This window comes from Phalacrocorax aristotelis, chromosome 7 (genome assembly GCF_949628215.1).
Source record: "Phalacrocorax aristotelis chromosome 7, bGulAri2.1, whole genome shotgun sequence".
Lineage (NCBI taxonomy): Eukaryota > Metazoa > Chordata > Aves > Suliformes > Phalacrocoracidae > Phalacrocorax > Phalacrocorax aristotelis.
The window spans coordinates 3,277,970-3,302,189 of record NC_134282.1 but is presented as its reverse complement, the minus strand read 5'-3'; the positions used below and the strand labels follow the sequence as shown (position 1 = coordinate 3,302,189).

The window sequence follows — 24,220 nt, the reverse complement described above, 5'->3', positions numbered from 1 at the left end:
CTGCCCTTTTTACCAACTACAGTAGAAGAATGGATCTGCTTAAAAGGGTGTTTTATTCATCACGTTACTTGTTTGTGCGGTGGTATGCTTGAAGTTAGAGGAACAGGCTTCTAAAGTGGTGTTATGCTAAACGTTAGTGAATCATAGGTCTGTGTGAAATATTTGCTTTGTGAATTTTTTCCCCAGTGACATTAATCTGGTTTTAAGCATGTGAAACTTCTGTGAAATTGCAGCAATTTTATTTAATTTTGTTGCATAAAGTCTCATATCAGGAGGGAACCAGGAGGCTGTGAATGCTTATTGGTCATGATATTAACTTGCATTTAGCTTCAATGAGAAAAGCTCTTAAGCAGAGCTTAATTTCGAGCACAATAATCCTTGTGGTTGTCAGTGAAACTATTCTCCTGCTTAATGTTCAGTACACCTTGAATGGTGTTTCTGAAGGCTTGTGTAATACCCGATTCCATACAGTTTTATATACTTCCTTGTCACATCATCTAGAATTGCATATTAAAAGTAGAATTTCTGGCTGGTAAACTTAGGCTAAGAAGTAATTGTCTGAGGACTGAGCAAACCACTGTGACAGTTAATGATAAAAGTTGGAAGACTGGAAAGTTTTTCTCTCTACTTCTTAAAATCCTCTCTATTTTGCTAAATTGTGGTTCTCTTGATCCCATTAGTTTGTGTAATTTCCTGGACCTTTATCTCTCCACATCCGCAAAGCGCAAGGGTAGTTGTTTGAACTCTGCGCATTGGGCAAAAGCAAAAAAACCCAAACGTGTAGAGTTGTTGCTGCCTGGATAGGTTTGCTGAGAAATAGCGAAGTGAGACCAGTGTTGGGATCATGCATGTTAGTTAGGAGGTTCTGTAGTAAACCCAAACTTAATCTGGGTCAGTCTTTCAATTCCTTGAAAGCAAATTTGCCAGATGTTTAAAAATAGACTGTTCGGCTTGTTGATTCGTCATGGTTTGGAGGCTGGGGTGTGAAACATTGCATCAGCACGGAAGCGTAAGGATAGAAGATCAATCACTACCTGAACAAGAACCACCCCAGGATCTATAGCCTGTATCTGTTCTTCTGTACCCAGTGGACATCTGTGCCAGTCTCTCTTGCTCTGCTTTCCTTAATGTATGGCGATCCAGTCCTTGTCTTGTGTAAGTAAAGTCTCGTTTAACCTAGCTGAGGCTATGTCTGTGCTGCTTGGGCTGTCTGCTCTTCTGTTAGAGGTGTCACTCATATAGCGCTTCTCTTTCAACTGAAGGATGATTGTGTTTTCAAATACTTGTGCTGCTGCTTTTCGGTATCAAAACCGTGAGTGTTGCCCTGACCACCCTTCCCGCAGAAGTTTCCCTCCTGTCAGCTCAGTTCCTGACAGGTAGAGCGGGACGTGCCACGGTCTAGAAGCAGACCCAGAAAAATGGTTATGGAACATAGTTTGAGCACCTCTGTTACTCATTATCAAGTAATTGGTATTGCCTGCTGAAGTCAAGTGGCTAAAGTGAAGCAAGTCCTGCCCCCCCATCCCCATCCCCCCTCAGAAAAAAAAGGTTGCTGGTGATGTAAAACTCGCATTAACTCTCAGAGCTTAGACCTTACTTGGCTGAGTGCTGCAAATGTACAAATGCACGTACAAAGTGTGCTCTGTTCTGCTGTTGCATGAGGAACTTGTTATCAAATGAGGTAACACTTTTATTTGCCCTTTGTCAAAGGGAATTAAAAAACCTGTCCTATATTGAAGTAATTTGTACAAAAGCCATCAAGATGATCAAAAACTCTCTAAATATCCTTGAGATACACAAGTGTTGTCTGATACGACTAGTTTCCCTAAGAAGACTTCTGAATGTTTATTGTGAAACTGTAAGGAAAAGAATGACTTTACCTGTTCCTGAGATTGTAAATTCTGAGCTACTTTCGATAATAATAATGAAAGAAAGAACAAAAAATGCCAAAACTAATGCACCCCCCCCCCCCGCGTTAATCTTTGATTTAAATAGAATATTTCAGACAAACAGGATAGTATTTGGCCATTCCTGGTTATTGCATTTGTCCGTCATAGAGGAGTTTGCCAACATCACAGTTTCATAAAGCTGACAAAAAATAACTTTGGCTACAAAGAAAAATATTTTTAAGAAAAAAAAAAAAAAACGTTAACCCAAATAATTTTGAGAGGGCTCAAAGGGTAGAACTCAGTGTTCCTCAGGCAATGACCGTAAGCTTTGGGAGCGTCCAGTGTGGCGTTGCTTCCAAATAAAAAGCGTTTCCCGTGACAGTGGTGTCTGGTGAAGCCCATTTACACCGTCAAGGCAGTTTTAGTTGTCTCGTGGTGATGGTATTAAAGCCACTGTGCACCACTCTGGTGCTGTGTAGTTCTTCGGAGGAGAAGTACTTAAATTAAGGGCATAATACTAATTTTACTGAGGAACTGCATAAAAGATGTGAGAATGGAAGAGCTGTCATGCTGATGAAGGGCTGCCTTGAAAGGCATCAGACAGAATTTATGCTGAGGCAACTGTCACTGAAAACTAATTAATGAAGACCTTTACACACCCTATTTTAGTTTTGATCTCTATTAGAATCTTAACAATATGACAATAGGTGCGTTCTTCTGATTAATGACAAGTCCAAACCAAAACGTTTGTACGATTGATCTGTCGGATTTGGTTACTGTTTATGATGGGCTTTGTCTAATGTAATAAAATATGGCTATCTATTTTCTAGTCAAGAACCTAATATTTTCAGAACTTCTCAGATTTGAAGGGCTGTGGAGAGGTAGATGATTTTGCATGTCTTAATGACCACAGAACAATTTAAAAAAGAAAAGAGGAAGAAAAAAACCCCAAATTTTGTCCAAAAAAGCTTATCACATACATACATTTATGTACGTAGAGATACAGAACACATGCATATTGATAGATGTACTACTGATATACATATATGTAGTTATTTACATTAAAACCCCCCAAACAGTCTTTTCACAGCGGTTTGCTGCTATTATGTGCATCATAATATATAAAGGTTACCCCTGGCTCTGTATTTAGTTTGTTGTTGAGGTGAGGTTGACACTTAGGCATCATAAAATATTTATATACTTTTCAGAATGCAGGACGTGTTTACAGAGTCCGAGTTTGCCTCTGCCCCTTTCTTTCTCTTACTTCAGAGCCTGTAATACTAATTTCTGAACTTTAATTGAAAAGTTTCTCACTTGTTCAGCATTAGTCAATAAATGACATAAATCGTGTGTCAAAAGACAAGATCCTCACTGGCACCGTGGAGCGTTTGAGCTGGTTGGGCTGTGGCAGTGACCGTAACTGCGGTGGGAATGACAGGCACTGTGCTCTGCTGACCCCTCGCTGTGCTTTCTGTAAAAGGTTGGACATAAATAGGTCAAGTTTTGTCTCCCGTAGTTCTTTTTTTTTAGCATTTATAAACCTGTTGCAGTCATCTTTTTTTGAACAACTGGGAATGTCAATCTATTGCTATGCTGTTCTTCAAAAATAAAATTACCTGAAAAAAATCAATTACTAAAAACACTGGGGCGCAAATGCACAGCCAGGTGACTGGCGCGGGCATACCTGAGCCTTCCTCCTCTCTGGAGCTGCTTAGCTGCCGGTCTGGGTGCCGCACTGCGAGCAGGGCTGCAGCCTGCTTGTGCAAATTGTGCTGCTGAGTCCAGGGGGAATAAAATCAGTGTTTGTAGCCCTGCGCGGCCCAGCTCCTTCTTTTACTGCAGCTCATGTCCAAATGAGCTTCGAACATTCCTGATTCTCAGCAGGGCGTTAGATCAAAAGGTTGATTACTGCGACCATAAACCACTCGATGGATATACTTTTTTTTAATTATTTGAGGTCCCCCATCTCCTTTCAGAGGAAGCAAATGGAATGTAATCCATTACCACCTACAACTTTTTTGCCAGTTTTCTCTTCAAATTAGTTTTTCTGTATTAATTTTTACATTAGCTGTCTTTGATGTAATAAGTGAGTCTGCTGCAGAGCAAAAGGAAAAAAAAGAATAATTGAGGGATGTGTTTTGGAGATTTTAAAGACAGGCTATGTGTAAAATTGCATTATTTAATTAAACTCTATGTTTTCTGCTACTGGTTTTGGCTCTGTTATGTACTGTTATACATAAAGATAGCTGCCGAAGAGGTGACAGTTTCTAGAAGATTTTATAGTATAAAGGGGTGGAATGGTGGTGTCTGTCCTTAGAGAGGGGCAGATCTGTTCTAGCTGTAATACTGATGTTATGGAGTTCAATGGCTTATCTCCTGTTAGCTTGATGGCAATTCAGGTTAGTTACCGACCTGCAATCAGCCGGTATGTAGCTCTCAGCGCCTGATCACTAGGACATTTAAACATAGGAGAACATGGCATTAAGCGTCTTCCGCAGTGGGGCGCAGCTGGTCCATAGATTTTTGGACGGGGTTGGCTCTGAAGGCTTCAGAGCAGATCGGGAAGTGCTCTTGGTGAGCATCGTCTTCTGCGCTGGTGCAGAAAGTAATGAATCTGGGGCAGGGGTGGCGGGGGAGCGGATCAAAATCATGCCCCGGGTAAGTTATGGAATAATTTGTTTGACTTAGGTTTTACAAACCATTACGAGCCATCAGCTGGTGACATCAGGGTGCCAAAAGCCACTGCTGACTGGTCATGTTATTTTCCGATTCTAATTTTCTATTATAAAGTAACTCAGACTTCTGAGTTATATATAAAATAACTCAGATTTTTTATGTTAATGTGCTTGTGCTCCTTAGTTTATGTGTGTAAACATATATATGAAAATAAACTATATATAGGAAGGCAGAAGTTGTGGGTTTTGGGGGTGTGTTTATTCATTAAATTATTAGGTGAAGTAAATTATTTTTTCTTTCTCTAAACGCAGCTCTTCATTTAACCCAACAGGTTATTATATAAAGTGTCATTGGGCTGCAGATCCATGGATAGTAGCAATCATTGTAACTGTTAGGTAAGAGAAGATACGTTTAGCCTTATCTCATGAGTGTGTTATTAATAGGATAACATTATTTAGGGTTGTCAGGAAAATCAATGCTGAAATACGGTTGCCCGGGTCATTAATATAATCATCAGAAGTAGCTGTTCTCTGGTTGGTAACGTAAGGAGATCCCTGACAAAGGAAAACCCCTGACTTGCAGGGAAGAGGGTACTGTGGAGTAGAGGGTGCTTCTCCTGAAAGCCTGGGCAGTGGGGAAGTGAAAAAACCCTTTGAATAATTGAATGTGGTACCTGAGGATGCGGGAATAGGGAAGGGGGAAATGATGACGGCATTTTGCAGTGACATTATGACACTGATTTTCATAAATCTGCAGTTGTAGATTAATTAAATGTTTTATTTGGCACAGCGGAGTGCCGCTCTGCGCACGCTGACAGCTCATTAAGTGCTTACTGTGGTAGGGGGTAGGAGGAGCGCTGCAAGCTCAGGATTTAGCCAGGGAAGTCTTTGGTCCTGCGCATCGTACGACGTTGATTCTGGGGCTTGCTTCAAAGTTGTAGAGTGGCATCAATTTACTGTCTCGCTGGACTGAATCTTGCCTAGCGTTAGACATGCTAACTAATGCAAATTTGAACTGTGTGATAGATAGCTGGGACCAGAAATATCTCCCAAGTCTCCGTTCTGCCACTTGAAAGCTTAAGGTGTAAAAATTTATGGCTGACTTGCCCACCTTGTGCCATCGTGGGGCAGTCAATTATGAGGCTAGCTTGATATTTTTCATTTTCTAAATTTCCATGCAGTTATTCATTTCAGGACAGATTCAAAGTGTAGTGTTCTGGAAATTGTGTGTCCCCTATCTCTTAAATGCTGTAGAACTGCTGCTGAGAAGCCTCAAGGGGAATAAAAAGATAACCGAGCTGAATCAGATCACCGAGGCTGTGTTACATGCCGCCACCTGTTCACAGGGATGATGAGGACTTTGGGTAATGTCTGCTTATTTAATGACCCTTATTTTCCGTGTGGCCATTGAAACAACTGCTAATTTTGGAGTTACAGTAGTTATGTGGTTTTTGCATATATTGAAGTTAGTAGAATTTGTGATAATTTGTTGGAAATTTTGACATCATGCTATTGTTGGGCTTCTAGCCTCTAAGTGGTTCGATGGCTGCTTGACTTTACTTCTTGCCGGAGGTGGTAAAATCCAGATGTGCTTGATTGGGCAGTAGGGACAGGACTGGCATTGGAAGGAAATACAGCCCCGGGGAGGGTCGGAGTGTAGCCATTGAGGTCAGCAGCCCTGCAGGCTGGTACAGACTGGTTTTCCATACTAAATAGGTTAAGACTGTTGGTAGGTTGGCCATTATGGCCTACTTGACCCATGCACGTTGTTATTCATAAACATCTTTCTTAACCTCTCTTTCTGTAATATGCGATGCGTGGTATAAACGCCCTCCTTGTTTTTTTTGTGCCTGTGCTGCTCAAGCTGTAACTGTGTTTGTATCTGCAGATAATCATTAACTTCAAGCATTTTTGGTGCTATTTGTACACAGGGAAGGAAATAGCTGACATGCAGCCAGGTTTGCTTTGGGTCCCTAGGAAAACCAAGCAAACCCTGTGGGGGAACACCAAGCTTTGCTCTGGGGGACGATTGGTCCCTTGGAGGAGCTGTTGCCTGGGGACTGACCTGACGTTAAAACAAAGCCAGTAGTGCTCACCCACCCTGTGCGGAGGGTGAGGAGACACGGCGTCGGACCGCCTGCTCAGCGTCCGGCAGGGAGATGCGTGACCCAACCGGGAGGAGCTGTAACTGCTCCTTGCTGTAGCCAGAGGAGAGCCTTCCCCGCTCTCTACGGGGAGCCGTGGAACTTGAGGAAGTGGGTGGAAAAGCAATGCCGGCCAGTCTGCAGATCTGTTGTTTTGACAAAGGTTTACCTGAAGCCTCATTTATTCCGTGTCCCATCTGCGCACGTTTCTCAGGATTTTGCAGACAGGGCGTGCCGTTAGAAAGCCTGCTCTAGGCTGGGAATTCCCAGACATACTTGATGTAGTTGCTACTCTTGATGGCAAGACTTGCATCCTACAGCGGTAGGAACATCAGCTCGCTGCTCTGTGCTACGTCTGGCAAGTTTTTGGGAGGAAGCGTCAGTCCTCAGCACAGCTTTCTTCCGTACGTGGGGTAATGCAAGGGGCTGCAGCGCCATGCTTGGCCATGTGCGGGTCCTGGAGGGGCCGCTCCAGACTCCCATTTTCCTTGTGTATTACTTAGTAGTAGTTCCTGTGTTGCTTGTGTATATATGGACAACCTCAAGGAAGTTGGTGGTGACAAATATAAACCTTTCTAGGTAGTCTAATAGAGGCATATTCTTTTCTAGCTACAACTTGATATATTTTTTTTTTAATAGCTAATACTGTAATACTAGTGTGAGGTAGCATAGATAGACAAAGCCCGTATCTCTCTCGGTCTGTCTCCAGTCCTGTCTGAAACCATATGCTTGGCAGTTTGAGAACAGTATGCAAATGTGAAACATCAGGGATGTTTACACAGAGTGCTAAGGTATGATTCATACTGAAATAATTTTATGTTGTGAATTCATAGCTAAGTATCAGCAGAATTTATATGCCTACCAGAACTTGATGGTGTGTGAAAGCTGTGACAAAAAGACTTGTGATGCACTTGGGTTAAATCTCAGGGAAAAAGTTTGAGAAGACTCGTGTAGCTGTAAGAAATAAAACACAAACGTTTCATTAAAGGTATGTTAAAAGTTTGACTGTCGAAGTAAATTGATGGAAACCCTGCTGTCTTGTTTGGGAAAGCGTGTAAACATATGATGAATTTTAGGGGTTTGATTAAGCCCTGTTCACTCAGCAGTTAAAAGTTTTCCTGTAGCAGAGCTTGTTCTCTTTAGACAATTATGTGCTTTTCTGCTATGATGTGGCTGCTCGGGCATCCCCAGAGGTCACAGCACCTGGCTGAATTGTAGTGGCTCTTAGTTTCATACTCTGGGCATTCATCAAGGCAGGATTTTTGGTTGTGTTATGGTGTAAGAAATGGCTTTCTAGTGGACGCACCTGTTTGTGTGCATTTGACAGAATCAGGCATTAGAAGACTTCTGTTTTCATGCATTAGAAAGTACTGTTTTCCTAGTTCTTTAACGGAGGCATGCTTTTCCTAGAGAAAAGGAGTCTTTGCAAACAAAAAAAAGAGGCAATGCTAGCCAGGATGTGCAAAACAAAATAAAACCATAAGATACAGTTGAAAAAATATTTTGTACGTGATTGATGAATGAATGCTCTTCGTTTAAAACTATCTCCATGTATTACTTCGTTCCAGAAGAAGAAAACTGAGGGGCAAAACGAAGCAGAGGAAGTTGTTTCCCTCCCCCCCCCCAAAGGCTTTTCATTTTCTTTGGAAGCAAGGCACTTGCTGTTCTTCCCCTTAAGTAGGTTTTTGTTTAGATGTAATGTTTTCCTGCCATTAACCATTTCCCCATTACAGCTAAACCATAACAAGTGCAAAACAGTTACTGGGGAAGCCATCTATGGCAGCCTGTTCTCCATTCTTACAAAATTAAGGGGCTGAACTTTAGCTAGGGCTTAATTAATACGCAGATTACTTCCACCACTACTAAAGGTGACGAGCATTCCAGAGACAGACATCTGTTATTTGGTTTTTCTTTTTTAAATTCTGATTCCATGTTCCTACTTAACCCGTGCCACCTGGATTCTTTTATATATACATATATACCTATATAAATTTATGTATAAATAAATAAATGTAAATACTCCTCAGTTAACACTAAATCAAATTTGTCACCTTACCTTGCCTGGAGTGGCACTTTGGGGTGTCTTATAGTGAATGTACAAAGCAATGCTTCTTTGGGCTTGAGGATTTAGCTACAGTGGAGCTGTGCTTTACATCACTCAAGTGATGTGGGCTGATTATTTCAATGGGTTATTTCCCAAATGGTAAAATAATGTCAGTACTGTTCCCAAATGACATCGGTGGTAATTTCCCAGAGAAGGGGAAAGCGACAAATTTATTTTTGAGAGGAAAAGCCAAATAGGGCAATCTATGATGTGTCCAAGAGCTATATAATTATAGGAAGGGAAAGACAAAAATGAAGGTGAGAAACATCTTTAAAATAAAAATATTTGGTTTTTCTTCCCAAATCGTAAAATCGAAAGCTGATGAGAAGCTTCTCTTAGTTTGTAAAGGAAAGACTGACTTGCATCAGCTGCCTCTGTCTCCTGTGTTATTTTTCCCAGTGTTGCCATTGCTGCTAATCTGTCCTGTCAGTGCTTTCCCATCTCTCTTAAATCTCATGTTTTTTTCCAGACTTGCTTGAAACTGAGAGGCAGGCTCATATCCTTCTCCCTGAGGTACAGTTCTGGCTGTTTGCTTCTGCTGGAGGGAAGAGGTTAGAGATGGAGCCTGCTTGAAGTATGTAGTTGAAGGTTGTCTTCAAGATGATTAGTGCTTGAGCTTACTGGAAGTATGAATCCCAGACTTCCTTTAAAATACAAGCCAGCAACTGGGAATAAGTAGTGGTTAACTACTTAAGGCTATTTTTGTTCATTAGTTGGTGGAAACCCGAAAGACTTGACGTTTATGACATGAATTTCCACTTTCTTTTATGGGTGGGCTTTCTGTGCAAGCAGCAGGTTATGAAAACATACATTTTTTTTTTTAAAAGCGGTGAAATGGTTTTAAATGGCGCTTAAAAGTGTTTCCTTTTTAGAGATGAACTATCCTTATGCGCTTATCAAGTCTTTTGCAAGTTGAGACGAATGCTTCATTCTTCGGGCTGTCTGCAAAACAGCTAAGCAAGCTTTTATTCAAATGAAAAGATTGCTGTTGAAACCTATTTAAAGATGAATTGCAGAAGTTACTCTGACATGCTAGCTAGATTTTCTAGGAATGTTTGCTGCTTTTAAGAGTGTCCTACACAGACACATACGCACAGGAACGGAAGAGACTGGTAGAGGTAATGGGAATGTAAACCTCCATGCCTTCTCATTAGCTAAAGCAGAAAAATAGAAGCCCTGATCTTCATCCTTTTTCTTCAGATTTTTTTCCCCTAAAATCAGAATTTCAACACAATAATTCAAGCTGAGCAATGCAGCTGATGGGGACAGCAGATTGGGAGGTTAGCAGGGAAGTAAACAAACCTTTTACTTGTATCGTAGTCTTCTGTACTTGCTACCCTTTTAAAAAAAAAAAAGAAAAAATTCTAATTCTCTGAACATGCATGTGGTGACCTGGCGTGTAATAAATGTGCAGGTTCAGCTGGTTCGTTTGGGTTTTTCAGAGCGCCCAGTACTTACCAGTTTATGTATTCAGCACAAGTTTTTGGAAGTGGGGAAACAAAAGAGAAACAGAAGTAGAAACAGAACTTAAAGGGGGATTTACAAGTGCATGCACTGTTTGCTTTACAGATGGACAGAGAAGAATTTGATACATTGGCGAGTGGGTCTTGAATTCCTAAGTTAGTTGTAAAGATATGTATACCGTGCCTTGGCCTAAAGATGTTCTAACAAGTTGGACTTAATGGTGTGAATGTTTTTTGTGATATCTCCACTAAGTTCAGCACCTTTGCATTATTTATAGCCGTCTGCTTGATGTGTTGAAGGCTCTGGCTCAATTAGATTACCTTCCAGCAGTAACAGCTCTAAGGAACAGTACAGACATGTGTCTGGCTGCTGCAGAATAAATAAGAAAGTAAATAAAGTCAGTAGTGTCTTTCTGCAAGTTTCTGTAACTGCTTTTGTGATGGAATAAAATGGACATGTGATGAGAATATCTCAAACCAAAATCTGTGGTGACCTTTGCCCCCTACACTCTGAAAAGGGAGTATTAAGGTGTGGGAGCATCCATGAATTTACAAAGGGTTAAACAAAAAAAAAAAACACCCACAGCCCAGTGAGTTACAAATGCATCTGAGCTCCTGAAGTTTCAAAAATCTACATTTCAGTTTTGTAGGATGGAGTTATTTCTAAACTTAATCTGGGGGAGGTGGGATGCGACATTTTAAACATGATGTTTAGAATGACCAGCCAAGAATAATGGAAACTGCAACATACTGTAATCCCGTGGCCGCAGGCAAGTCCTTCGGTCCTTTTTCAATCTCTGTTTCTAACAGCAGCACTGGGAAAACAGCATTCCTCTTCTGCGTGATCTGGTTTGGAGAAAAATTGCGCTCACAAATGAGTCATTCCCTGTGGAAATAGGGGGCGAATGAGGTAAACTGCAGTGACTGTCTTGTGGGTGGAGAAAGGGAAAGAACATCTCTAATATTTTTAGAGAACTATAAGTTGTAAACAAGGGAGAGTGGCTCCAGAATTTTTCTGTGTGCTGAGTAATCAGGGTGAGATAGAGAGGCAACCTTTGCTGCTTTTACTAACAAGGCTTGGAAGGTGGAAAGATGAGCCAGGTTTTGTACTCTTGAAGTCAGCAGTGGTGTCATGTCCAGGAGAGCTCAAGTACGCATTCATTGATCTGTGCGGAATAAAGCCATGTGAGTAGATGCAAAATGGAGGATGTTAATCAACTAAGAGATGTGAGTTCTTGGCTAAGTGGGAGGTGGCAGCGTCGATTCGGAAGAAAAATGTTGAGGAGTAGATTTTTAAGCTTCTTGCTGCCTTCCTGCCAAAAACCCGCCCCTGGGTGTAGGGGTGCCCTGTGTCAGCAGCGGTTCGAAGGGGATGCAAAACCTCCAAGTTCCACATTCACTCAGGAGAAAATGGCTCTGGGAAAACTGTATCCTTAGTGGAAATGCACAGGTCAATTTTTCCCCTGTTGAATTCGACTTTTTCAACTGCTCAGGAAAATCAATCGTATCCTAAGACTCAGCATTATTAACATTGACACAATGGAGCAGTTTCTGTAGTTGGGAGCTTTTTTACATGTTAAATACTGTTTGTTTAAAGGGGGAAAAAATGTAGAAGAATTTGCAATTCTGCCTCCCCAGAGATAAACAGAAGCTGTCCACTCTAAAGGGCACGGCGAACTGGAGCGCACACAATATCAGTAGCATCCTTTGTTGTAATCATGTAATTTGGGTTTTAGCATCTGCCTCTTTCTTAATTGGGTAAATTACAAGTGATACAAATTATTATGACAATGGCAGTAATTACAGATTGATAATTTAGAGGAACAAAGATACTGAATCGAATTTGATCACTCCCCTAAATCATCTCGAGCTGCAGTTTTATGGAAGCGCTGCCTTTTCTTCATTTTGTGGAAGTTGTTTTTTCACTTTCAAGCTGCTTCTCAATATTCTGAAATCAGCCCGTTATTATCTTAGCATGACATTTGGCCTGCAGTTCCCAGCCAGGAATGAAAAAGCCTATCATTGGTCCTCTCTGCACAAAATAGCTGGGCAGAACATTTCTGTATACAGGAACTGTTATTCTCACCTTTTGAAGAGCAATTTCTTTGATGACTCGGAGAATATTTGACCTTCAAAGTAAAAGCTGCAGGCAGTACGATTTGCCTTTATAGCAGTCGTGTAGGTTTTTTTTTTTCTGTGTGTCTTCCTTGTTAGTTTTCAGAACCATCTCCTTCGCTTTTCTGTAAATTGTAGTGATCCTTGTTGAACTGGTTAGTCCCAGTTGGACTTAGAACCAAGTTTTACCAATAGTGGGGCAGGTAATATTTAAGAAAGCATCCTTTTTTGAAAAGCCCATATAATTCTTAAAAGCTTCTTCAGAGCTCTGTAAGGGAAAATCATGTTTCTTCTCTTTCCTACATAAGATGTATGGGGATTCTTTTCCTTCTAATATTTCTCCCTCAAACCCCCCCCCCCCCCCCCCCTTGTTTCATCTCAACTTGAAGCTGAAGGAAAACATGTATAATGTGTGAATAGAAAACCTGTCCACCAGGTGGGTGTACCCCAAACAACTGCAGGCCTTGCTTTTACTGGTGTTTAAGCCTACTTGCCAACTAGCAAAAATTTGAAACCTTGCATTAATTTGAGGACAACTTGTGAAGCTGCTCAGTAGAGAGGTCAGTGCACCTAGGAGAGAGGTCAAAGCCAATCCTGAGCTCTTTTAGAACTGTTAGGATGCTTCTTACTTACAGCTTCTCCGATAGGAGATGAAGAAAGAAGGACTTCAGGGGAATTTGGATATATTGTTCTTGACAAATTTGATCTGGAACTTGTGCTTCTAAATTCTTGAGCAGATGTAAAAACTGTTTTTCACTAATTTTTGAAAACTTGCACGTCCTTTGGAAAAACTGTAGCACAAATAAACATTGTCAGCAATTGAAGTTACCACAGTTAGCAGAGAGAGTTGTTTTTCTGTTGAAAAGATTTTTGCACCAACATTCAAAGGTTTCACTGAAAGAATTTAAATATTTAAACTTTCCTCTGTCTGCTGTTGTGTCAACTGTTGAGGTTGCTGATGTGTTCCCTAATTTTGACCCAGAAAAGTCAATATATTGGGCTGGCAGAATTAAAGGTTCACAGGTGCACACCGAGGGGGGCTCCAATTACTGTGTCAAGGTAATAACTGCTTTTTTATTTGAGATCGTATTATTTTCTAAAAAAACCCTATTCCTATTGAGGGGTAAGATTATTAATTTAAAAAAAGCTAGGGGAAAAAGTCCATACTAAATAATGATTGCCTGTATTAATATCTACTGTATTGTAGTAGGTATTAATATATTCAATTTAATACTAAGGTTTCAATTTCAAATTTAAATAAAATAATACAATTCAGTTTAGGATTGTCTTTTCTATCTGAATACTGTGTGTTTACAAACAGTACATTTGTGGTTAGTGATTTTGCCAAAATCAGTGGAGTCTTGCTAGATTTGTGTCAGAATAAGTAAACAGAATTTTGCCCTATGTTGTATTAGATTGTCCTCGTTCATTGATGATAGTATCTGGGATTTCTTTACCTTTCCACGGAGAGGTTGACAAGGTCTCTTCTGTACAGGACTGGCTTTGGGCTGTAAAACTCTGAGCAGCTGTTTGCGTAATTAAGAAGTTAGTTCTTTGCCACAGGTTGGTTGGTACTGCTTTTGAAATCCAGTCCCGTGTAATATATCCCGTAGTAACTTTCCTTCAGTGGTGAAGATCAACCTGGAAATTCAGACCCCACTGGCGATCTGCAGTTTCCTTCCCTTTCGGCCTGTTGCCCTTTCGCAGGAGAGGCTTGCTGGTGTGGAGATCGCGTTGCAACCGATGCCGTTTTTCAGGGTGAGGTATAATTGCTTTGCTCTGAGCACGTCTGTTCTGAAGAAAAAAGGCTATTATGGTGTGTTTGTGTAGAGTTGTTTTCGCTTTTCCCAACTTGACGTGTCTGTAGGAGGCTTGGGCAAGAGGCTAAAAGCAGCATTTCATGGAGTGTGTTTTCAACTTCATGTGGTATTTGGGTACATCTTTGGACAAGGAGCTGAATTACTTCTGTGTTTTGGTTTCTGGTGCCCTACTCCGCTCTGTGGAAAGTAAGTGAATAACCCGTCCTCTGTTAATGCAGTGTGCTGTTCTGCTTCTTAACACAGGAAAACCTTCAATGTTGCTTTTCATTGTGGGAATAAATGTTATCAAACTAATCAAGAGGCTAGAAGAGCTGACCTTTGTAGCAGCTGGGCAACAAGTTCCTGAAAAGCGTTGCTGGTTCTACTCAGTCCTTCCTGAATCGTTTTCATGAATTATTTTTATTCCCAGTAAATTATATATAACAGAGGACAACAGCACACACTTGTTGAAAGAGTGCTGGGATCATTCCCCTTTGCTCACATATAATCTTGATGAGAGCCTGATGCTCCTGAGTACTGTATGTGCTCCTTTCCTTGAGGCGGGGAGAGGATGCTTATTTGCCTGGGACTGTAAGAGCAAGTAACCGCACACAGTTGTTTACTGCTAAATAAAAACACATGTAAGTTCTTCCCTAGTACAGAAAAATCCCTTTTTTATCTAGGCTGCTCTTTGTCAAGAGCACTTTAGAGAAGATTAGAAAGGGACTGTGCGGGGGAGATAGTCCATCAGTAAGCTCAGCTTAAAACTATGAGAAAATAGCAAGTGTCTTTCTCAGGCACTAAGTTGGCAGGTAAATTTATGACTGCCGTTGTAGAGGAGAAAGAAGACGTGCTTCTGAGAAGAGAGAACTCTTTACTTATTCAGGACTGAGTTGTTTAGTTAGAGACGAGTCAATTTACAAAGGAGAGGATGGTAAAATTTCTTGGAGATTAGTTGCTTAGAATAATTTTTAAGGCTTTTTTTCTGCCAAGGCCTCGTTTAATTTGTAAGACACTAAGGCGGTATTTATAGAACAAAAAATCTCTTAACCTGAAGTCTGGTGATGTGTTGGTATTTAAAGGAGCAATAATGCTGTTTGCGAGAAGCTTTAATTGCGTGATTATAGCCCAGCAAAATTAGGCTCACCGACGTGCAGTCTTGATAACCTGGAGATATGCTAAACTCTGAATTTAAAGATAAGGCTTCCCCTCTCTGCATCCACGTGGTCAATATAATAAAAATGTTTCTAAAAGCGTGTACTTCAGGGAATTTAGTGCTTGCCCCTGCGTAATCCTTTGCCAGCCAATTTTGTGATAGGCTGTATGAATTTTCAGCATGTTCAGCATGGTCCAACATCTCAAAGATGGTAATTCACCTGACGCCCTCTGAAAAATCCTTCTCTATGTGCAAGTTTCCTACCTTCAACATGGGTATCTTTGAGGATACTGTGTGAATAAGCCCATCAGGAGTCCCGGGTACACAGGGTTATCGCAGTGAGTCCCAGCAGTACCTGCAAGTTGGCTTTGCTCATGAGCTGCAGTGGGAGCCCTCCAGCCGTGTGTTTCGTTATCCGTGCTGAAGAAACACCGTAGTGAAGCACTCAAATTGCCTGCTAACAGACTGCTGAAGTTTATGGTGACAAGGCAGCTTGTAAACATGGATTTATTGTTCTGTTGTATTCTGAGTCTATGCTAATCCATACCTACTTGCTATAAACTGAGAGCTTTTATGCAATTGTCCACAGAAATCGGATATTGTTCTAGACTACTTTGGCAGGGTTTTTTTGGGATGTGATTTTCGGGAAGTGTGAGTTACCAACAGGTGTAAGTGACAGGAACGGTAATGAGCATGATAACCGTCCTTTTTCTTCCATAAGGTATTGTGTAAAGTCCATGGCACTGTCCGTTCTAGAGCAACCTACGAGTTTTTTGCACGGCCGAGGCAGATACGTGCCTCTTACTGCTGAGAGTGTGCGCAGCAGCACAGTTGGCAGTGATTAAATGCAGCTCACGGCAACATCTTTGCTGATGTTACAGTGATTCAGCAGTTCTTCATGTTTCTGAGCAAGGAATAAGGCTGCAGCCATCCCCTAACTGCTGTTGGCCTTGTATGCAGCGAGTGTTTTCTGCTTGGGTCGTGTGCTTTGCTCATCCTCTGCACTGGCAGTCTCTCAGTTAAACTACAGCAGCTTAACTTACATAGGTGTTACACCCTGGAGGTAGCAGTTGAATAGCATCATTCATTAAAACAAAACAAAACAAGAAAACCTACATAGTCTCTGCTGCTTTTCATTTTGGAATAAGAAAATGATCTTGGCACAGGACATTTCCTGGGGATTAATGACTGGCTGGGGTTAATGGCCCTTGGCTGCACTGTGGGCCATCAAGTCCTCCCTGCTGGTCATTAATCTGCAGGAAATGCCCTGTGCCAAGATCATTATTGTTGTATTTGGGTTCTTTGAGAGCCGAATTCAGGAACCCACACTGCTCTAATGTGTGAGAGCCTGCTGGGTTTTCTTACATTTAGGCCCTACACATTAATTTTTTTTTTTTTCCCTGAGCTTATCTGAGGTTTCCAAACGTTTCGCTTAATGGAAAGTGACTGTAACGCTTCAGGTCCTTTAAAAATATTTCACTGAGCGGCAACTGAGGTAATGCTAAACTTTATGTGGCGAAAATAAAAGTTTGGCATAGCAAACAGTTTTGGAAAGAGTATATACTTGGGGGTAGTCTGTGCCTTTCAGCACAGCCTAGAGCAACAAGCAGCGGGTTGTACTTGGCATGGGAACCTGAAGACAGTCCTGACAGGCAGTGTGTCTGTGCTTCCTACTGTAAGGTAGGATTACAGGACTCGTGGTCTGCATAAGCTGGAAACCACTTCTTCAAGCAAAGATGGTTCCCATTTAAAAGAGATTTTTGCTCTCTCGGAAACCTGAGAGAGAAGAGATGCACTAATTTCCCCCCTACCACCTACCAACAGTGTGCAAGAGGTGGGGTTTCTGTTCGTTCTCCCTATACGATTTTAAGTTCAGAATGTACAAGTTTTTTTTCTTATAGATTCTGCATAGTAAGTTTATGAAGCTTTGTTGTACTCTGCTCTGAAATCAGTTGAGGGTTGAATACAAAATTCCAGAAAAAAAGAAAATCCTTCAAGTAGGTCAGTCTTGTGGCCTGGAAGTGGCAATTCGTGACTACTGTTGTATATCTTTATCAAAAAAAACCCCAAACAAAACACAAAACCAAACACTACCGCCCCACCCCACCTACTGGTCGTCTACTTATTAAGAAACTATTTGATCATACTAGATCATATTAGAAGTAAGGTTATAAGGAAGCGGAGCTCATAGGGCAAGTTGTAAATGCAGTGTTGAGGAACTCAAATGGTGATAAAACTGGTAGTGCGCATGCATCTCCTGTTCCTGGATGACCATGCTTATTTCAGTGAATTAATGAGTTAACTGGAAAGAATAAAAATCAGTTTTGTACCTTTGTTTTTCTCCTTAAATGCTTTTTCCTTGCTCCCTTCTTTCTCTGTGATTCAGACTTCACAGACCTCTCTGTGAAGTCTCCTGCTCTTTCCGTCAGAAGTTTTGCAAATAGGTAGCCTGTGCTTTCCTCTTCCCATTCCTCAGATGTACCATCCTGTGAAGCTGCTTTGGGTCAACAGGAAACCTTTGTAACGTGCGTTTCAGATCTAGAAAATGCCACGGTGTGCGTGAGATTGAAGAAGGCAGCAAGCTTAGCAGAGCCTGTCACATCTGTGTAGACCTTTTGATGGATTTAGTAGGATTTCAGCAAAGAGGAGGGAGAGATGTTTCAGGAAGAGGAAAGGTCTTGGATCAGGTCTACACACAAACTTTTGCAGATCTTCAGATTCAGTGTGGGGGTTTGGATTTTTTGGGATGAAAGTATATTCACAGCCTCAGTCCTTGTGTCTACAAGTCAAGGCTTATTCCCGTTATCGTAGAGGAAATGCTCTGAAGTTGTTCCCTGTAGTAGCAATTACAAACTGTCAGTCTGAAATCTTTATCTAGAAAATGTGATATGACAAAAAATAAAGCTTCCTAATACTTTAGAAGTAAACAATACTATTATCGCTACTTTGGTTGTGTTTTTATTCCAGAAGGAATGATAATTCCTACTCCGTCAGCAAGCCGGTAAGAGGGCAGCCAGCCACGTTGCTAGCTTGCCACGTGCTTCTTCAAAATAGATGTTTACGTTCTGCCACTTTTATCGGTGAACATCACAGAATGTCTGAGTCGATGTAGGCAAGTCAGAAAGTTGATACTGTTTTCAGTGCACTCGAGAGACTTCATTTGCAAAAGCAAAGAAAAATGCAGTGAATAGTAGGGTAGAGACGACAGGGCTGCCTTTTGTTTGCCTAAGTAGGGAGGTGCAAAGGAAGGGGGAAAGCGTGTGCTTGTAGGGAAGCCTTGCCCAAATTCCACAGTATCTTGATTTTGCTGCTAATCTGGTAAAGTCATCTTGTATTGCTCTCAGTCTTTAGGTATCTTGTGCATAAAGTTTAATCTATGCTGCGGCCCTTTGGGTTGGTAGGCATCGATTTTTCTTTGCAAACCTTTGCTCGCTTTCTCCCCAAAACAATTATTTCTTTGGAGGCAAAGAGGGTGAAAAGGGGGTCCTACGGGGGAAGGGCAATAAGGCACGAGAACTGGATTTCCCAGCCTATTCTTTCTTTGCACCCAGCCTTGATGACTGGGCAGAATGGGTCCCTGGTACCAAGACGCAGGGAATCCCCTTTTGGCGATGTTGACCTTGGTAAGGGGGAGGATAGTTGCATCTTTGTACATGAAGCCTGGTACGTTCAGTGTTTTCACCAGACTGCGTTCTGCCTGTGTCCAAGGGCTCAGTGAAATCCCATGAAACCCTCAGCCCCATTGCTCCAGCTCCCACAGTCTAGTGAAGATGATCTAAGGTGATTGGGAACAGGAGCATCTCCCTTGTGAGGAAAGGCTGAGAGACCTGGGCTTGTTCAGCCTGGAGAAGGGAAGGCTGAGGGGGGATCTCATCAGTGCTTATAAATATCTGAAGGGCGGGTGTCAGGGGGATGGGCCGGGCTCTTTTCAGCGGTGCCCAACGCCAGGCCAAGGGGCCACGGGCACAAGCTGGAACGCGGGAAGCTCCACCTGAACATGAGGACAAACCCCTTCCCTGTGCGGGTGCCAGAGCAGGGGCACAGGCTGCCCAGAGAGGCTGTGGGGTCCCTTCCCTGGAGACATTCACCCCCCGCCTGGACGCGGCCCTGTGCCCCTGCTCTGGGGGTGCCTGCTCCAGCAGGGGGTGGGACAGGGTGAGCTCCAGAGGGCCCTTCTGACCCCCACCAGTCTGGGATTCTGTGAAGTCATTAGAAATTTTGTCATGTTCTTGGTTGGAGAAGCCTTGAGCAAAAAACATTTGGTGCAGCAGAGAGATGCGTAGCTGCAACCGGACCTGCTGCTGCTGTTTGTGCGGTTGCTTCCAACATTGCAAAGTCATTGTAACTCATCAGAGCTCTCAGTGCTAACGACTTGTATACGTGTAACTAATTCCCTGAGGTACATACAGCGATACACAAGGCTGCGTATCCTTTTTTGTTGGGAGGTGAATTTGCAACATACTTTAAGTCTTTGTTTTGTCAAATGTAACTTTCAAATTCTGTTTGTGTTGTCAGATATGCCTAAATATTTTACTCTGTTAGTCTCTGGTTGTGACAGCAAAAGTATTTGTTTATTGTTTTTGTGCTTGTTACCATTGCTGGGTTTGCAAATGGTTAACTAGCTAATGGTTATTTTGTAGTCAGCAACATAAACAAGGCTGCAGAGTTCAATACGATATTTATCTCGTAGGGGTTGGTGCTATCTTTACCGTATGGTTTGAAAACCTGTCAGAAATTGAGTAAATATTAATTAAAAAATCTTGTGGGCTGCAGGTAGTGCTTCAAATGAAATTAATTTTAAATGGAGAATTCTAAAGGTGTTCTGTTCGTGCTGGAGCCATCAGGATCATAACGAAGCTGAGGTAGTTGAGACTCTCTGATGTACGCAGCAGAATGCCAATATTTGATTGTTATATACCCTGCTTGTTTGACCTACTGTGGCTTCGTATGTGTTTTCAGAATTCATACAACTTTTATCTCACTGTAATGTTGTTTTTTAACTGTCTTCATGTTTGCAGAGCACTACATGTACTCCAACCCTGAAGCCAGAGCATGGCAAACCATGGAAGCAGGATGATGCCTGTATTTGACTGCATGCAGTGTTAATTAATTCCAAAGAAGGATGATTTCCATAGTTAATTTTTACAATAAAAAATAATAGGTAGTTCTCTACATTTATTAGCTAAATTTTAGCTACTCTTTTTCTTTGCTTCTTGTTTTTTACCTGCCAAACATATGAATGTGTCATCCCAATAAAGAGACAGAGGCTGTGTTACTGGCTTTTTAATTGTAGAAAAGTAAGCAACTGTCAGGAACACTTTAGAAACTTGTTAGCCAGATACTTCTCTATAGATATATGTGTGTGTGTGTGTTGCTTAGTTTTGTTGGCTTCAGCGGAAATTTATCATTCTCTTTGAAATGTGGAACATCGTAGAAGAAAGTAAGACAGACTCTTAGCATTTGCAAACCCCGTGGTACCAGGAGAACTCGGTTTGCAATCACAAGGAGGAGTTGTGCCCAAGAGACATCGCTACTGGCCTAAGAAAAATGTTTGCCCATCAACAATATATAATGAATAATGAACAATATTTGTCGTCTCCCCAGAAGTGGGGCATTGCAATGCAAATGGTACAGCTGTTATTCTTTAATTGCAGCTGGATTAATAAAATGTAATTTTTACAGCCCATTTGCAATGTACCACTGGGGAATAACTTTTATTACCACATTGGGTGTCTTGTAGTTAATAAATTTGTGCCTTTTGAGCATAAGTGTTTGGCTTCAAATCACAGATACAAGTTTATTAAAAATTGTGATAGTTCTTGCGGACTATAAAATGAAATGAAGTGCACAAAATGTGCACTTCCGGTGCTTGAGTTGAAAACGTATCTTTTTACTTGACCAATTTCAGTGTTTCCAACACTAGAAAGTATAGGATCTAAATAATGATCAAATATTAAACCAACTAGACATATAGCATTATTTTCAAGAGATGATTTATATTTGTTAGGAATTAAAGATTCAGAGCAGCACTGAGAGGAGGATGTAGACATAGTATCTGGTTTTTAGAGCTTCTACAATGTTTATGCAAAGCAGTGGCACTGCAGGGAAGCAGAACTAATATTTGGAGTCAGAAACAAGAGCGAGACTGTAGTTAAATGACCTGATTTACAGAATAAGGCTGACCTGGTTGAAAACAGTTGACAAGCCTTTTAAGGATAAATTGGGTCTTACTGCTGGTGTAATGGAATCTCCCCGCAAAGCCGAGGCTCAGTCGGTTGGTTCTTGGCTGCTGGCTAATTGCCCTTTCCTTGTCCCAGGCAAACTTCCTGAGCAGCTGCCAGAGACGCAAAGCTGCGCCTGGACAAAACCGCTTCCCTCCAAGCTCCATCAGCCAACCAGGGTGATTTCTCAGTTACCTATGAAAAGCAGCACTGCGCAAGGTGCTGCTCTCCACGTTCATGTTCTTGCATCTCCCTGCCATCTCTATTAAGCAGTCATTCCCATGCCATCGGTATGAAATAGAGTGAAACAAATCACTTTCTTATTTTTGGGGTGCGAGACCTTTGCTTCTACGTCTATAATTCTTTTAAGTTTTAAGGTGGTGCCACGGTGCAGATGTTGCTCGTTGATGCTGTAAACCAGGCTAGCTCTTTTCCCTTGCTTTTTCTGCTGTTCCCTAGGCAATCCATCTGAGTAGATGTAAGTGTTGGTATTTTGGGCTGACAGAAGTCAAAGATTCTCTCTTAGAACTGGGACAAGGTTTATTGACTCTAATTTGGCTGGTACCTGGTGATTCCAGTCTTGTTCCTTTTACAGCGTAGTATTATAACTTGGTTAAATTGAGCAAATATTGCTAGAATGAAACAAACAAAAAAATCAGTTCTACTACTAGCGTTTTAAGGGAACTTACTAAACCCATGCTCACTGTCCTCTGTGGTCAAAAGAATATATGTTTTGGCAAACAAGATGCCCAGAACCCTTATCTGAACCCTGCCAGCCTCACGGGGAAAGGCTGAAGGGGAGGAGGCCTAGGAAAGATGATAACTCTGTGATCTTCAGGGAAACTCAATGTCACTATTAGATTTTTTTGCCAACAATTTGATTCTGCTCCTTGTCAGAGTAGTGCTTATGAACCCAGGTGAGTTCAGTGTGTGCAGCAGCCAGCCCCGCTTTGAGATGGGAGCTGTGATCTTGCAGCCAGTGTCTAGCACTTGTACACAACGCCAAGCAACTAACTCTGGTTTAACAAGTGACAGTATTTAGCATGGTTGTCTTAGTAGTGACATGGAAAGACCCTTTTGCCATGGTGTTTAGCCGTAGGTTTGCTGTAGTGGCTAACCATATTTTGGATTGAATACATTCATGTTATTCCTTCATCCTTTTCAGATTTTACTCTGAATATTGAAATTGGTTTGTGCAAAGGGAATCATCTCCCATCTTTAGTTTAGTCCAGTCTTATCCAAAATAATGACTCACAAGACAGGATGAATGCAGTCCTTTTAGGGATGAATGTACAATTTAGAACCAGACTAAAGTGAGAAGAGAAAACCTTGGAGAGGTTGCTCTGAGCAAACGCTAAAGGTAATGCGTCTTTGCTACCCTCAGATAAATCCTCTTATCTTGGAGCATTGTGTGGAAGGGAGGGATTAAAGATGAACCTAGCTCTCAGTTAAACAGAAATTTGCTTAAAGGTGAGAGCGGAGTAAAAGGGACTATGTTTAAGTTGAACTGTAATTACTGCATCTGTGTCAGGGTTTGAAGGATCGCACGCTGCTCAAAGGTGCTGTAGAAGAGCAGTCTAGCTTTAGTCCTGCTTTTTTGTGTTCCTACTTGCCTTGCTGCACGATGAGTGAGCTTGACTGGGTCACTTTACATGTGATGATTGTACTTTGTGTGACAAGACAATTCTGAATTTATTTTTTTTTCTATTTCTAAGAAATTTGAGCTTGAAAACTCAAAATGAGCCTGCTGTAGCTCTTGCCACAGAAAGAATTTTCTCTGAATTCAAATTTGAAAGAGTCAAATTGAAGCAGAGAATGATCTAACCTTGGGACGTTACCGCCTGTCCTGCACTGTCAGCAGAACAAGATCGGTCTTGTACGGGCACTCGTTATTACACCTTGACCGTGGCAATCATGGCTGAAAACAGGTTTTCTGTTAGACAGCTTGATGCATGACTTGCTAGGTACTCGCAAAAAATCTAAAACGTTTGGTTTTTAATTGTATGCAGCGGTACAGATAGATTCACGCTGTTTGCATTCAGTAATACGCCAGTGGAAATGATGTTGAAGGACCTTCTGTGCATTAATTTTTCCTGGTAATTAATTGTCTGAAAACTTGAGTGGGTGAGCTGGGAAGAATTCTCATGAGTGTTGCATCACTTGGAGGAGAAGGTTAAAATGTAAGAAAGTCCAGAAAACTGCAAACTCCTGTTTGTGCCTTCTGAAAATTCTCCCTTCTCCCGCCGCTTTATTTTCACAGACACATCAAGATTGGGGTACTGATTTAAAACGCAGTAGTAATGTGGATTTGTTTATGGTGCTACCGGTCAGATTTGTATATATTTATTATTTTATTTGTATGTATTATTTTGAGGAACTAATGAAATTGGCTGTGAGCATCTATATTAAGTATTGTTCTGTCTCCACAGTTTTCAGTGCGATGGCTGCTATGGTATTATGCCCTTTTTGTGAATACAAAGATGCTTATGAAATCTTAAGGCTGTCTGTGTTTAATTTCACGTCAAGAAGGACGTCACAGCGTAGAGCTGAGCCATTGTGATAACCCTCAGTCTTGAACACTGGCATAAAGCGCTTATTTGTGTGTTTGCACGATGGTAGTGTTTTAGTGGATTCAGACTTCCTTTTGGTGTATT

General features: G+C 41.5%; 1 protein-coding gene across 7 annotated transcripts in view; it reads left to right on the top strand.

Moving 5' to 3' along the window:
- The window catches only part of NAALADL2 (N-acetylated alpha-linked acidic dipeptidase like 2), a 503,571-nt gene that overhangs the window by 56,290 nt on the left and 423,061 nt on the right, over positions 1–24,220 (top strand). The window contains exon 1 of one of the 7 annotated variants that reach the window (XM_075098455.1): positions 1,118–1,155. The exons of the other annotated variants lie outside the window; for them this stretch is intronic. The gene's annotated coding sequence lies outside the window, so the exon portion shown is untranslated. Of the gene's footprint in view, positions 1–1,117; positions 1,156–24,220 lie in introns of those variants that run through there. 7 annotated transcript variants of the gene reach the window in all.